At 31.1% G+C, this 15,335-nt stretch overlaps 1 protein-coding gene across 2 annotated transcripts in view; it reads right to left on the reverse strand.

Moving 5' to 3' along the window:
* LOC134683373 (putative ferric-chelate reductase 1 homolog) overlaps positions 1 to 14,057 on the reverse strand; it is a 37,174-nt gene extending 23,117 nt beyond the window's left edge. For both annotated transcript variants that reach the window (XM_063542656.1, XM_063542647.1), the window contains exon 1: positions 13,881 to 14,057. The gene's annotated coding sequence lies outside the window, so the exon portion shown is untranslated. The remainder of the gene's footprint in view (positions 1 to 13,880) is intronic.
* Positions 14,058 to 15,335: the final 1,278 nt, after the last annotated feature.

A 15,335-nucleotide genomic window follows, 5' to 3' on the forward strand; every position in this document is an offset into this window, starting at 1 on the left:
AAAGATAACAGATTTATACTTATTCATAAAAGAAATGATCTGCCATTTGTCATTATGATTGATTGAATTAGACATCTAGTTTTATTTCATTCTAATTTAGAGGTGTAAAAATATTGAAAGTTGGATTTTATATACATTAGCAAGGGCGTTAGAAATGCAATAAGATGTATAACTACCTTTGTTTTGTTAGAGACAGCGTATAATTGTTTTTTTTTGTTAAATGTACAATGTTGCAGACAGCCGATATGTCACACTGAGTATTTTGTTAAATGTACAATGTTACAGACAGTCTATATGCCAGACTGGGTTTTTTGTTAAAAGTACAATGTTACAGACAGCATATATGCCAGACTGGGTATTTTGTTAAATGTACAATGTTACAGACAGCCTATATGCCAGACTGGGTATTTTGTTAAATGTACAATGTTACAGACAGCCTATATGCCAGACTGGGTATTTTGTTAAATGTACAATGATACAGACAACATATAAGTCAGAGATATAAAATAATTTCATCTCTTTATACAATGCGAAAGTTCTCATTCTCATCAATTCATTGTTTGTAACAATGCACATTTATCAAAACACGAAGTCTGACATACACGATTTCTGTAACATTGTACATTAAAAAAAACACATGTAATTACAAAAAAGACAAAGACTCACAGACAGAACACATAACACATTATATCAACGTAAAAGACTGAATAACATGAACCCCACCAAAAACTGGGGTGTGATCTCAGGTGCTCCGGAATTAAAGCAGATTTCGGTCTAATTTGATAGGCCACATCCCGTGCTTACGACAAATGAAACATGTCCGTCGTCATCTGTGTAATAGATGTTCAATAACGGTTAACCAACTTATAATGACGTCCACACAATTTACAAAGGAAGTATTTCAACTCACCCATTTGAAACTCTTAGTTTAATGACTTCAATGTGAGGAAAACCAAATAATCAAGGAAATCATGATAGGAATATGGTATCAAGTGGGAGATATGTACCCCGTCTTAGGATATGTTTAAATTTTGCTATACAGAAAGGAAAGTTCACAATCGAAAAGCTGAAATAATCTCTTTTGTCGTAAAGTTTTGTTTTCAACCGACTCTTTTGACAATATAGATGTAATATGAGGTAGATTTAACTGTACCTGTAGAATATTTTTTTTTACTTAGGTCCGAAGGGATAGATGCGTTCAACATAGTCACCAAAATATGAATTATTGTAAGAACACATTATCTGTATAGCAGAAAGTGAAGTTAAAGTATAATGGTAACTTCTTTTCTCTCTACATGAGGACCTACTGTATAAAGTCAACCTCATATGAAGAAGGGAACAAGTCGCCAAGAGGATGAGTGCAGTTTGTTCCCATGGGAATCCTAAAAGATGGTGTTTTTCAGGCACGTCCTCCAAACGTAACAAATATTTTGGCTATCAAGAAACGAAACATCTTGATAATGTCAGTTTAAGAAAAAATTTAAGTATGAACCAGAGCAATTCTTTTTTTCAATGTACGATTTACCCTCCAAACAAGACAAGATACTTGTATCTACGTTGGTCATTCATTTATGAAACAAGCATTCCCAACTTTTCAATTTGTTTCTATGTTTGCATGGACTTGGGAATACTTTTGTAGAAAAGTCAAATGTTTAAAATAATACTATTGCAAGTGTAGCATAAATGTTAATGGTCAATAAGTGTTTATAGCTGTTCATGGCGCGATACATATTATTGAGTTATGTTTTAATTTATAAACAACACATTCGATATTAGGAATTAATTACTACTTCTTGTATGATACATATGACGGATAATCTTTTATCTGAAACTACCAATGATAATGCTTTTACGTCATTTAATTTTTCTCGCATCTTTTGATTCAGCATGAGTGTCCTGACTTTTTAAAGTAAATTCTGACAAAAAAGTCTTGGTTTTCTCATTGTTTGAATGAAAATAAGAAGATTGTTTTTCAATTCTTCTCATCTGATTGTGTTATGTGCTAACTTACATTAAAACCATGTCATTTTGATATAGTTTCATTGACTAAGGAGCTATTTTTATTTGTCACAAATTGATCATTTTCAAAAAGAACATGATACATTTCTCATAACCTTGACTTAGTATGGTATAACTTACATATCTGTCAGTTTATAACACTATAGGCATGATGTACATGTATGTAACGACATATACTTTTAATGAGAGGTTTATGAAGGATTACAACATATTTATAACATTATAGATATACAGAAGTTGCAATTTTGATTAGAGTGTAAAATATGATCTTAAAATTTCTTGATAATATTTGCTGTTTTTGTAATGTATAATCAACTTTTGGGATCTATGGTTCAACTGTTGACCAATCCTAAGAAAATGAAAATTTTAAAAATGCTTTTTCTTCCAACAGGTTCTATACAGCTACATCTTTAACCCAAATGACATATGTTTTTGCTTTTTTTTTTACATTGCATCTTAATCGAATAAAAACGGTTTGAAAGATTAAACTGGAATAAAGTTGGTAATGTATTGCACTCTGACTATACCACATAAAACTAAAAGAGTAAAAAAGTATGCACTCTGTTGTTGTGTGTTTTGTATTTAGAGTCATTAGTAATCTTTGAAGTTGACAAAATGCAAAATTGTTCTCCATATGTAACGTAATTAAAATAATAAAACATATAGTTAGGAAGATATATGTTAATGTTCGTCAAAATCAACAGGAACAACATATATAAATAGTCCCATTGTAATGTTCAAAATACATCAGTGCATATAGTTTGCCTTGGAGACAATAACCGTAAAAAGTACAAAAAACATTTGTTTAATGTACATTGTCTTCAACAACAAACAGCTTGTCTATTGTTTAAACATTATATTTGGTCTTGTTGCACAGTTGGGTCGCTGCGTTGTTGAAATATAACGAACTTTTCAACTTTCAAAAACTATCTAATTCGATAAAGAATTTGCCTGCAAAAAAATATATATACAGTAGCTGTTGTTATAGCAATTGATGCTTATTTAAAGGAAAATACAGTCGGTATATAATCCTCTCAAAATTGCTATAAATTTAAAACGAAAAATAGGACATAAATCACTTTTAAGGTCTGTTGCAGTAAAAAAAAATCAACCAACGAAACAAATAAAAAACAATTTGGAAGTCATTGGTATGGAAACTCTTGGTGTGGAAAAACTTCCTTACAAAAAAAAATGTATCATACTAGTTTTTTGACAATTTGATTTTAATTTTTGAAGAAGCAGCTGTGCAAATATTTTTTAGAAATAAAAAAAAAAATCAATCATTTCATTATTTCACGTATCAAAACGTTTTCTTTTCTTATTTGCTATCGAAGATATTTATTGTCAATGTTAAATTTTTGGTAGGTAGCTTACATATATCGTTTAAATGCACCCGTCCTGGAATTACTTACAAAGGGAACATGCACTTATATTTATAAAATAGTATTTGTTTTTCAAAAGTAGTTTTTGTGCTTGGGATTTGTGTGGATCTTATATGTCAATTTGACCGTTTTCCTTAAATTACAGAGGTAACATAGTGTATAAATTTATTCAGCCGAATCTGTAGACTGATCATGGGAATGAACATTCATGAAATTCAATGGAATCAATCTTTGATCTTCAAGGGTGCGTGTACTTAAAAGAGCTACTAATGTATTGACATTTTCATAAAATGCTTTCAACAAATATCATATGATTCTCAAATTACTTTTCTAATATTTCAAATAAAATAAAAATTGTTCCTAATGATGAAACAAGAAAATTATGTTATCGCTGTTTTTATGTTTTGTATATAAACAAAATGTAAACCTACACAAACAAAAAAACATGTATTTGCACTGATATGTATGACAAAAAAAATTGTATTAAATGTAACATTCAACTTAGGCCTATATATCTTTAAACATAGTTATAACTAACTATTAAAATGTTGGCATAGGTTGTACAATTTACAGGACAAATCAGGACAGTTAACATTACCAACATATGTCAGGTTATTATAACTGACATCGAAAAAGACGCTTAGTTCACGAGTTTTGGTCCGGAATAACACACGGCTGCAAATTGGTTTAAATGATAGAACAATATCTATATTTCAAATTTCCGTCTGGTCGTAAAAAGTTTTTATGGTCACATTTTTGTATGTCATCCCTTTAATGGGGGTACCTCTCAATTTACGGTTGCGGGTAGTTACCTTTAAATCCAAAAACGTATTTTTTGGTTTAATTTCCCACTATTTTCGTTAATTTTTTCTATGCACATATCATCAAGGATTATCGGAATGATGAAGACATAACTATTATACCATCTCCAAGTAAAACTTTCAAACTTAAAGTTGGCTGTTTTTTAGATAGAAATTTAACGCGTTTTTCTTGGAAAACGAGAAAACATGTGATTCAAAAACAGTATTTGATATTTGAGAGGACAAAACATATTATTGAGATACTGCACGCAAATTTTGTTGGGCAAATTCCAAACAATTTCGTCAAAAACTAAAAAATAAAAACATCATGTGTACCTTTTTTAAGTACGGAAATTGCCTATCCGTCAATCAGCTCCACCATTTATTTTTTCCTTCACAATGAATTTTATAGTTTCAATGTGATTATGTAGATTTTGTAGGAGAAGTTAATTTATTTTTGAGTGATTTGAATATATATAGTAGTTCCATCGTGTATTTTCTGTAAATCAGTTATATTTTTGTAAGTAAAATTTTGACTTGTTATAAAAGTTAACCAAATCCTTCGGATAAGAGTTTTTTTCCGGATAAAGACTTAAGTTTAAGAGTTTTTTTTCCGGATAATGACTAAAGTTGATATTGTGTGAAAATACATTGTATGACAATGTTTAACCTCAGAGCAATTAATATGCATGCAAGTGGTCGGGGGAAAAGTACTATTGAAGTTTCGCAGAGATTTGGTGTGTGACAAGGTGATGCTACAACCAACTTTACTTGATGTTCTGCTTTCCTTGGGCGAATCATCAATGATGTTATGAGACTTGCACCAGAAGGCAAAATTGTTGCGTCTTTAAATTAGATTGATTGATTGATTGTTGATTGCTTAACGTCCAGTGGCAAATAGTTCATTCATGTTCAGGACGAGAACAAGTTGACAATAAAAACAATAGGTAGGTCTTGTCTAAATTGAGGCCATTCGGGATGATGGTCTGGAAAATTAAGACTGCCACTGGAAAATGATGGTATATTGGATTGGGACAGAAATTTTCCATTGCAACGGGCCATCTACGGAACCCTCATTGAGTTGTTACAAGAGTTCTTAACGTGCAAAGAACGTGGCACTCTCTTTACACGAGGTATCGGATTTAACGTCCCCATTCTGACCGGATGTGAAACTTGATACATCCCGCCCAGCCAAACGGATGCCCCCACTTCGTTTAACTGCCGGTCGGGAGAAGAACAAGTGACCATATTTCGTTTCCCCAGTCACCCTTGGGGAACTTTAAATTAGAAACAACAGAAATCCATATATGTGATCGAACTGATCGACATGTATCCTCATAACCTGACACTTTTATACGATCTCGCGCTCAGTTTCTTCCGTGTAGTTGGATATGAAAACAGTTCTTTTGTGTAGAAGAAAAACCTTTAAAAAAACAATTCAAAACTGAGTTCTCTAAACGTGTTGACAGTCTTTTAAGTTGTGCTAATTAATGTGAGTAATCATTTATCCATGCATTACCAAGTACGTATTGAAGTCAGCACCTGTGCAATTAGGTAAAACAGTAACTGAAAAATTAGAATTTGAACTTACTGTCAGGTCATTGATAACGATTGTTAGTGATGATCTGTCCTCCATAAGAAAAAGCCTTTCTCATGTAGCACATCCTCTACATATACCGATCACTTTTACCCAAGATAGTCTCTGATGCTTACCAAACTGCCAATTCAGACACAGTGGGGCCAAGGGATATGAAATATAGAGTTTAGCTCTGAACTCAATATAAGGGATGCCGTATCTGCTGCAGGAAAATTGAAGTCTAGGAAAGACTTTCAGAATTACACCAAGGTGTGTCTGAAAATATCAAGGATACATTAAAAGAAGAACAATTACTTCACCCTGCCGCCAGTGCTCTTATGCGCTATGTCGTGGTTTGGGTATTTCTATGGAAATGATGCCCGCATAGCTTCTTAATAGATATAGAAGATGAGGTGTGAGTACAAATGATACAACACACCATCCAAGTCACAATTTATAAAAGGAAACCATTATAGGTCACGGTCCGGTATTCAACACGGATCCTAGGCTCTTAAGTTCATTTGTTAGTTAATTGATGAAAAATAACACAAACGCGCTTCTGAACCGTTTATTGTCCCTAAAGATAACAAAAATTCGTAAATGTATGGCTATTACAAAATCAATCGTTTCTGTAGCAACATTCGTCCCATTACATTTGGGATTTGCCGTGCAGATATATCATGCATATGCATATGGGAATATGGGTCACGAACATTGATCGAAACTTTGTACTCACATTGCTTTTGTGTTTCCTATACAAAGGTAAGACTATATCTGACGAGTTTGACCGAATCAGATGGCATTTGTACTCAAAAGCTGTGTTTGCTTTGAACAAACTCTGTCCTGCGCCGAACTTGTTCTTTTTTAAAAAAAAGGGATGTGTGTTGTAATGCTAATACGCGTACTGAATCCGCATATGATGACTAAGAGATTGATTCATGTCCCTATTAAATGAATACCTTAGCTATTGTGTGTCGCTTTTTAAAGTTATATAAGGATCATGACTAATTTTGAATTAAACCATTAGAAAATTGGCATTACATTGTATAATATTTCATCCTTCCCTTACAAAATTGATGAGTTAACATTTTTACCAGGATTATCCCACTAAGGCAATGTGCATGCACCAAACTGACTTTGTTTTACACTCAACCAAACCCCTAATCAAGGCAAGTAACACTCGAGTGACTATGGTATATTTTGTGTTATAACTGATCTGTCCAGACTTTGCAAATAAACAATATGTATTTATCTATAACTAGATACTATTTTTCACAAAATACACAACATTTTAGATGCAAAATTAAAAACACTGTTTCAGCGCTTGAACTTACTTTTTTCAAAGATAGAAAAAATATTGAAATAATTTGATAAACTGGTGTTTTATAGTTTAGAAATAATTCTGTAATATACTGTAGTGAAACACTATACACAATATGAAAGTTTATGGATGTAAAAAGGTCAAGGCCACTTCTTCTTTTGCTATGTCATAAATGGAAAAAATCAGAAGGTTCCAAATCAACGCCATTTTGTAATGGTAGCTCTTCATATAAGTAGTCAAATGTGTCGTTTTAACATCGTCTATAGCATATGCTTATGATTTAATCGTTTTTGTAGCATTCTATTTAATAAATATCCGAAAATTTCTCCTTTTTGTGCTTGTGGTTGAAATATTGATATTTTAAGGTTTGACCTTTGATCACCTTTGACCTCAATTTCACAAAATTGTGACCACTCAGGATTTTTACGACCCAACTTTTCTTATTGTTCACATTTTCCTTTTTCTATCGATATATAATTTAGGTGTGTGTTCGTCCGGACCATCAAAGTTTAAAAAAAAAAGAACTCTGGTCGCAGTATTATAACGGACATATTCAAAACCAACAATATTGTAATCAGGACCGTCAACTTTACCGACATATACAAAACCAACAATATTGTAATCAGTACCGTCAACATAACCGACATATTCAATACCAACAATATTGTGATCAGTACCGTCAACGTTACCGATAATTCAAAACCAACAATATTGTAATCAGTACCGTCAACATTACCGATAATTCAAAACCAACAATATTGTAATCAGTACCGTCAACATTACCGACATATTCAAAACCAACAATATTGTATTCAGTACCGTCAACATTACCGACATATTCAAAACCAACAATATTGTAATCAGTACCGTCAACATTACCGACATATTCAAAACCAACAATATTGTGATCAGTACCGTCAACATTACCGACATATTCAAAACCAACACTTTTGTAATCAGTACCGTCAACATAACCGACATATTCAAAACCAACAATATTGTAATCAGTACCGTCAACATTACCGACATATTCAAAACCAACACTTTTGCAAGCAGGACAGTCAACATTACAGATATATTCAAAACCAACACTTTTGCAAGCAGGACAGTCAACATTACCGACAGATTCAAAACCAACAATATTGTATTCAGTACCGTCAACATTACAGATATATTCAAAACCAACACTTTTGCAAGCAGGACCGTCACCTTACAGATATATTCAAAAACAACACCTTTGCAAGCAGGACAGTCAACATTACCAATATATTCAAAACCAACACTTTTGCAACCAGGATAGTCAACATTACAGATATATTCCAAAGCAATAATATTTCATTTAGAACAATCAACGTTACAGACATATTCCAAACCAACAATATTGCTATCAGGACAGTCAACATTACAATCATATTCCAAACCAACAATAAAATAGATATTTTCAGGACAATCACAAATTCAAAACCAACAATGTAATAGACATATGCAGGGTAGTTAACATTACTGAACTATTCAAAACATTGATAACGAGATAAATTCAGAACAGTCAACATAAATAACATATTTGAAACACTTAATATAACAGACAATTAGGACAGCCAACATTACTTAGATAGTAAGGAATCATCAGTATTGTAATCAGATAATACAAAAGTAATACTTGATTTAAATATATGAGATTTGAAAATTGTTTCATCATTAAAGAAATGCATTTCTTTAAACATGAAATAACTTATTTCAATGAAAACTTGCAACAGTTAAAATTGAGACTATGACTCAGAAAGATGCTATTTTGCAAGTATGTATTGTTTAAAACAAAGCATAATGAATTTTTGCTGCTATTCTAAAAAGACAAAATCACGTAACAAAAAGACAAAAGACGACACTCCCTCAGTATCCTCCATTTTGTCTGACATGTATTCTGATGTATAATGTGATTAATGTGAATTTGACAACGATACGTTTGTTATACGTTAATGTTTATGACTTTTTCAGTAAAAAATGTGTTATTTATTTCTAATATCAGTTTTGTTACACCCAAATAGAAAGTAATTATAAACCTGAGTGATAATTGTGATAAAAGTATTAGTCCATACATTTTATAGACTTACACAGTGAACAAGCAAGGAAGAAATTCTCTCATTTGATAACTTCTATTCGGTCGAAAATCCAAAATTCATAGCGAAGACATTGAAAACGCGTGATTCGATAAGATATACTAATATAATCATGTGAATAAAATGATTAGAGAAAGATTTGTTAACACCATTTTTATGATATGGGTGTAAAAAGTCGTGTTTGGAAAATGTGTAAAGTCGCCAGGAAATGTCAGTACAATGTTTAAAAAAAATCTATTACTCTCTATATCCTTTTTGTCGCCTATTTTTGAGTCAGAGAAAACGAACATTTGAAAATTTCAAAGTTGCTTTCAGAAATCGCTACTCAAAGAAATAAAAACCATGGACAAAAACAAATGTATAAAAAAAGCATAACAACTAACACGATCCCACCTTTTTTCTATCGGATACTACATATTTATTGGGCAAAAATCAAACAGAATTCGTTATATACATACTGATCATGACTATTAATGTTTTACGGCAAAGGTCATAGGTCATTGCTGATCATTTAACATGTTATTTTATGATATGATATCCACGATAAAGTACTGATAATCACATTTTGCTTTTATAGATCTCCATTTTGTCATGTTAAACAATCAATTTACATTCCTTTTCAGTAGATCTATTAGAAAGCATGGCGATGAAAAGTACCACATTACAGAAGGCGTGGTACTATGCGCATGTCAGGGCAAAATTTAAGAAGGAAATTAAAATTTAATTACTTAGTTATACGAAAAAAAAATATTTCATAATTTCATAATTTTCATTTCATTTTGCTAAAGCTCAGTGTAAAATATCGACAAATGTAATGCCTACCCATGTTAAAATGAGCATAGAGCATGGCATGAAGGAATTATTTCTAAAGCAATATTTGCAACTGGATTTCTAGCCAGACACAACAAATCAATTCGTATTTCAACATTATCTCATTTTTGTGCATGTAAATATTCGAATCGATCACAAAAAGCATCATGTATGATTAGCTAAATTAAAATTGTTTTAAAATGTATTAGAAAACAAAGTATAAATTCTTAAACGTAATTATGGGTGTTGTCACTACAGAATTGGTTGTGTAGAATTTCTTGAAATCTTATCAATAAAAACTCAGTGATATTTCAATGATTCACTGACATTTATATGATCTTATATGTGGTAAAAGTTATTTGAAACAACATTATGCTTCAGTAAAAAATAAAATAGGATCCAGGCATATCTCAGAAAGCATAAAAAAAACATATAGCTAAAATTTATGGCATATTACAAATGTTTAGTAACGACTGCCGATCTGTAATGAATTTCGTGTTTTAATTTGATAAAAAAAAATGGTCGAATTAGGGTCTAATTGGATACAGTTTTTACTGAATAAGGACAAGTGAAGTCATTGAGTACAACAATACATGGTTACTGTGCGTCTAATGGCACTATTAATGGCATAGTTCAGAAACGACGACAGAAATCACAGTTTGTTGGCGATAACGAGCTTTATATTGAAATTTCCAGATGCTATTGAATACAGCTTCAAACGTACACGGTCGATAGTAAAATACATTCAAAATCATTAACTGAGGAGAAGAAAAATAATTTATGTAAATTTATTCCATGATTTGTGCAATATTTTTGTTTTATTCCAGAATGATCAATACACTGTCGGTCATCTTGCGTGTCCGTGTCTTACATAATAAATTTTATCAACTTCTCAAAAATATATAAAGAAAAAATTTCATGACACAATGAAATTCTGTGGTCTTCTGTTTTGAGGTTTCCGACAAAACTTGAAAACACGAACAATAGTTGTGTTTTTTTTTTTTAAGGAAAGTGGTAAATCTCTTTGACTGTAATCATATAAAGAGGAACGACAGAGACAAAGATGACATGAAAATGTGGAATATAGTTAAAGAATGTCCGTGAACATTACATGTATTGAGGTAATCAATGTATCACCACGTTTAAAAAACGTCATAGATATAGGAAGATGTGGTATGAGTGCCAATGAGACAACTCTCAAATAAGTCACAATTTATAAAAGTAAACCATTATAGGTCAAAGAATAGTCCTCAACATGAAGCCTTGGCTCACACCGCACAGCAAACTATAAAAAGCCCTAAAATAGCTAGTGTAAAACCATTCAAACGAGAAAATCTGGCGGTCTAATCTATATAAAAAATGAGAAACGAGAAACACTTATGAACCACATCAACAAACGAAAACTACTATAAAATCAGATTCCTAGATGTTTGTATATATTCTGTTCTGTATTCTATGTCTACTTCCAACTTTGTTCGTCATGTCTTTGTGCGACTATGTACAACCATATGTCTCTTTGTAATGTCTGTGTGCGTCCATTTGTCCATCCATATATCTCTCTTAGGCTTGCCTTTACGCCTACACTAAGACGTTCGTATATATCTCTTTGTCTTGTATCTGTATTTGTATGTCCAATCGTATGTCTGTCCTGTCTGTGTGTGTCTTTATGTCAAACATATCTTTGTCATACAAGATTGGTTTTGCAAACTGTTTTACAGTAAACACAGGAATGGAAAAATAACTAAACAAAATTAATTCACACTGTGTGAAAATCTTCCATTTATGTCTTGTGATTAAGTGGTTTTTGGTGGTAAACCGCTTCACAACTTTCTATTTTTATATCCCATTTTGGGGAGTTTCCCGCAGGAAAATATGGACAGGTATGTGCTGTCATTGTGAAACTTTCCACTTTTTGTGTATGTCTAAATAATTCAAAAGGTTTCCATGTGCGTATGAAAACTTTGCCGTTGTATGTATTTCCAAACGAAGAATCTATATTTTCCTTTCTTTTCCTATCTCCTTTTATTTCCTATCCTCTCTTTTCTTTCTTTTTTTTGTTGTTGCATATTTTTTAATTAGGATATCTTTAGAATCCAAAATGTAACCATTTTTAAGTTGATCAAGCCAAGAAGCTGTACACTTACAAAGTTATGAGATCAGTTAACTATTATCGGCTTATAAATGTTTAAAATAAAATACTGATCTCTTATGTTTTGGTGATATCTTTTATGTCAATGCATTTATATTTTTTAATTGTTCGTTGACTAAGATAATAGATAAGGAATTGAGACTGGTACTTAAGATGCAATTCACTACTTTCAGTGCTTATAATATCTAAAAAATACAAGATGTATTTTACATAAGAATTTGAGATACACCCAAATTATTAACCAACACATTTTGTCTGCATATTAACGGTCTATATAATCATTCATAATACATCTTGTGGTCAAGAACATGACAGTTTGTCACACATTCTTATACAATGATGACACACCAAAACTGTATGTAAGCTTATATACTTACATGGACATGGATCAGTTTCCTGATTTAACAGTGGCTAAAACAATAGTTTAGTACATGTATCAGTTTCCTAATTTTACTGTTGCTAAAGAAATAATTTAGTACATGGATCCTGATTTTACTGTTGCTAAAGACATAATTTAGTTAAGTAATGTTAGGATGAAATTGATCTGTTATACCACTTATAAATTTACCAACTAAGTTTACCTCTCTCAAAGTCAAAGTCATGATATAAGTTATGTAAGTTGAATCAGTAATCTGTTCCTGGAGAAAAATTGCATCAAAGACTTTTAAATTTTTACTATAAAATCGATGCTTGCTAATAGAAAACCATAACAACAACAACACAAAACAGATCTGTCCTCAAAGTGATTTCATTTTGGTACCCACCCTTTTTTTTGCTAGAGTCTACATCAAACAAATGTCATATTAGGTTTGATGTATTTATAGATTGATTGAATTTATTTTCCAGTTCAGTTTTGAGTCAATCAAAAAACATTTCAACACAAACCGGTTCAAAAAAAATTAAATAATGTTTAGAAATACAGTTTCAAAGATTTGTAAAAATCAATGTGAAGTAGAAAAGTATCTACCATATTTGGTAGTGGTGAATTCTTAGTATAGTAAAAACAATAACTAAAACATAAATAAATATAAATCTACATATACATCATGTATATGGTGACAGGCCACTATACATCTTGTGTTCGCAAACAAGACACGAACAATATACGACAACGAATCCTAGTTTCTACTTCAAGTAAAAGTTGTAAAGATATGAATATAATCTCATTGTTGAGAAGGTTAATTGTTTAGTTTGTTAAACATATCTTAAAATCTTGCTAAGATGAAGGATTCGAACATATTCTTTAAAATATACTAAATAAATGTGAAAAACAACAAATCATATGTTTTCGTATAAAATAGACTTAAATGTAGAAGTAAAACAAGATAATTTGGGGTAAAAAAAAACTTTAAAAAGCGAAATATATTTAGATTTATTTTCTATCAAGTTAAAAGGGCAAATAGAGACTTTAAAATCGAACACTCGTGCAAGTACCTTCAATAGTGTTTTGGTGATGTGACTAATGTTTGTATGTATGATCCTTTAATCTGAAACGATACATATTGATGGATGCCTTAGATATTCTTGATATATCCAAAGTAAGTCCTTCTTAATTGTATCTAATCCTGATTATTTAAAAATGTAAGCTATTTAGAGGTCATATAAAACACAAATAGAAGTTAAAATGTAACATGTCTCATTTTAAAAGAATAAACATCAATATTTATCTACAAGAAACATAAGTAACATCTGTATTAAAATCTTACCTGTGATTGACAGGTGAAAAAGAATAAAAAAATCTTCACGAAATAAATTTATATCCACACTATATTAATATATATATTCCATAGAGTACTGCATATGGTTAAATATTCCTCCGACCTGATCTGTAAAACAAGGAGGTAGTCGTACAAACCGACATATAAATCACACTACAGCCCGGAGCTATAGAATCATCAATGACATCCTTGGGATGAACACATATATGACATAAACAATAATATTATTGAGAACAGCCAATAATATAACGTTTCCTTAAAATTCAACTTTTTAGGCGAAATTATATAAAAAAAGAATTAATTTAAAGAGATTTGAGGAAAAAAATCGTCATGTTGTATTAACAAAAAAATATACTGTTAATACAACATGACGATTTTTTTCCTCAAATCTCTTTAAAAATAGGAAGACACCAAATGTGTTTAAAGAATTTAATCTCGAAAAACTATTCCATGACATAACATTTTTTTCTTTTGAGCTAATCTTTGATGGAATATTTTCTAGTACATTTTTTCGCCATTAATATGATTATGTCCAATAAGCTAGCCAGTAAAACGTACCTATAGTTGCCTACATCACATTCATCGGACTCGGATGATAAGATGTCTAATTTGGCAATCATACCACATCTCCTTATTCTTACATTTACAATTTATTGATGACGTATTTGATGAATAAATTCTTCATGTTTATTCATTATTAACAAGCTACGAATACAGATGTACTTATTTATTAAATATTGTTACAGTAATTTGCAGCATTTATATTAATAAGACACGTTTTGGAATAAAAATCAGTTTATTAGATAAATTCAAACTGTTAGTCATGTATGATTTGCTTTGCATCTAATGAAAATATCCAAAATTAAATTACGTCACTACCTGCTGAAATCGACTAATATGCAGATTACAATTTCTTTAAAAAGACATTTACATTCTTTATTAAACTTGGATAGATTTTAATTGGCTACTATATGAATATAACTGGAAGCGATGCACCAAATATTGCTTAATCATGTTAATCCTCGACCAGTTCCTCTATTGTATACCCTTTAGTGTAAACTACTTTACCACACAGTTAGTAGGTATAAATATGTTACGCATGTAGTCTTCTAACCAATGATAGATGTAAGATCTTCAGTCTTCTTAATTATATCTGGAGAATAATGAAATGTCCAAAAAGTTATTAAGGCTTCGTAGTTTACCTAATATAAAGCCATAATGACAATAGAAAATGAGCTACACGTTTAAATTATGTGGTCTGTTGGACATATTTTAACTGTGGCGAAATGAAAAGCTTTCGTCATGTTGGGTGTGTAACTCAATAGACTCATCTGACGTTTTTCAACAAATTACTTTCTCCTAGGGCAATAAAGGTGATCAACTGTCAAATGTTACAATTATAGGTAACTAATCATCTTTATAAAGTATGAAATAGTTCGTATT

Source organism: Mytilus trossulus, chromosome 1 (genome assembly GCF_036588685.1).
Source record: "Mytilus trossulus isolate FHL-02 chromosome 1, PNRI_Mtr1.1.1.hap1, whole genome shotgun sequence".
NCBI lineage: Eukaryota > Metazoa > Mollusca > Bivalvia > Mytilida > Mytilidae > Mytilus > Mytilus trossulus.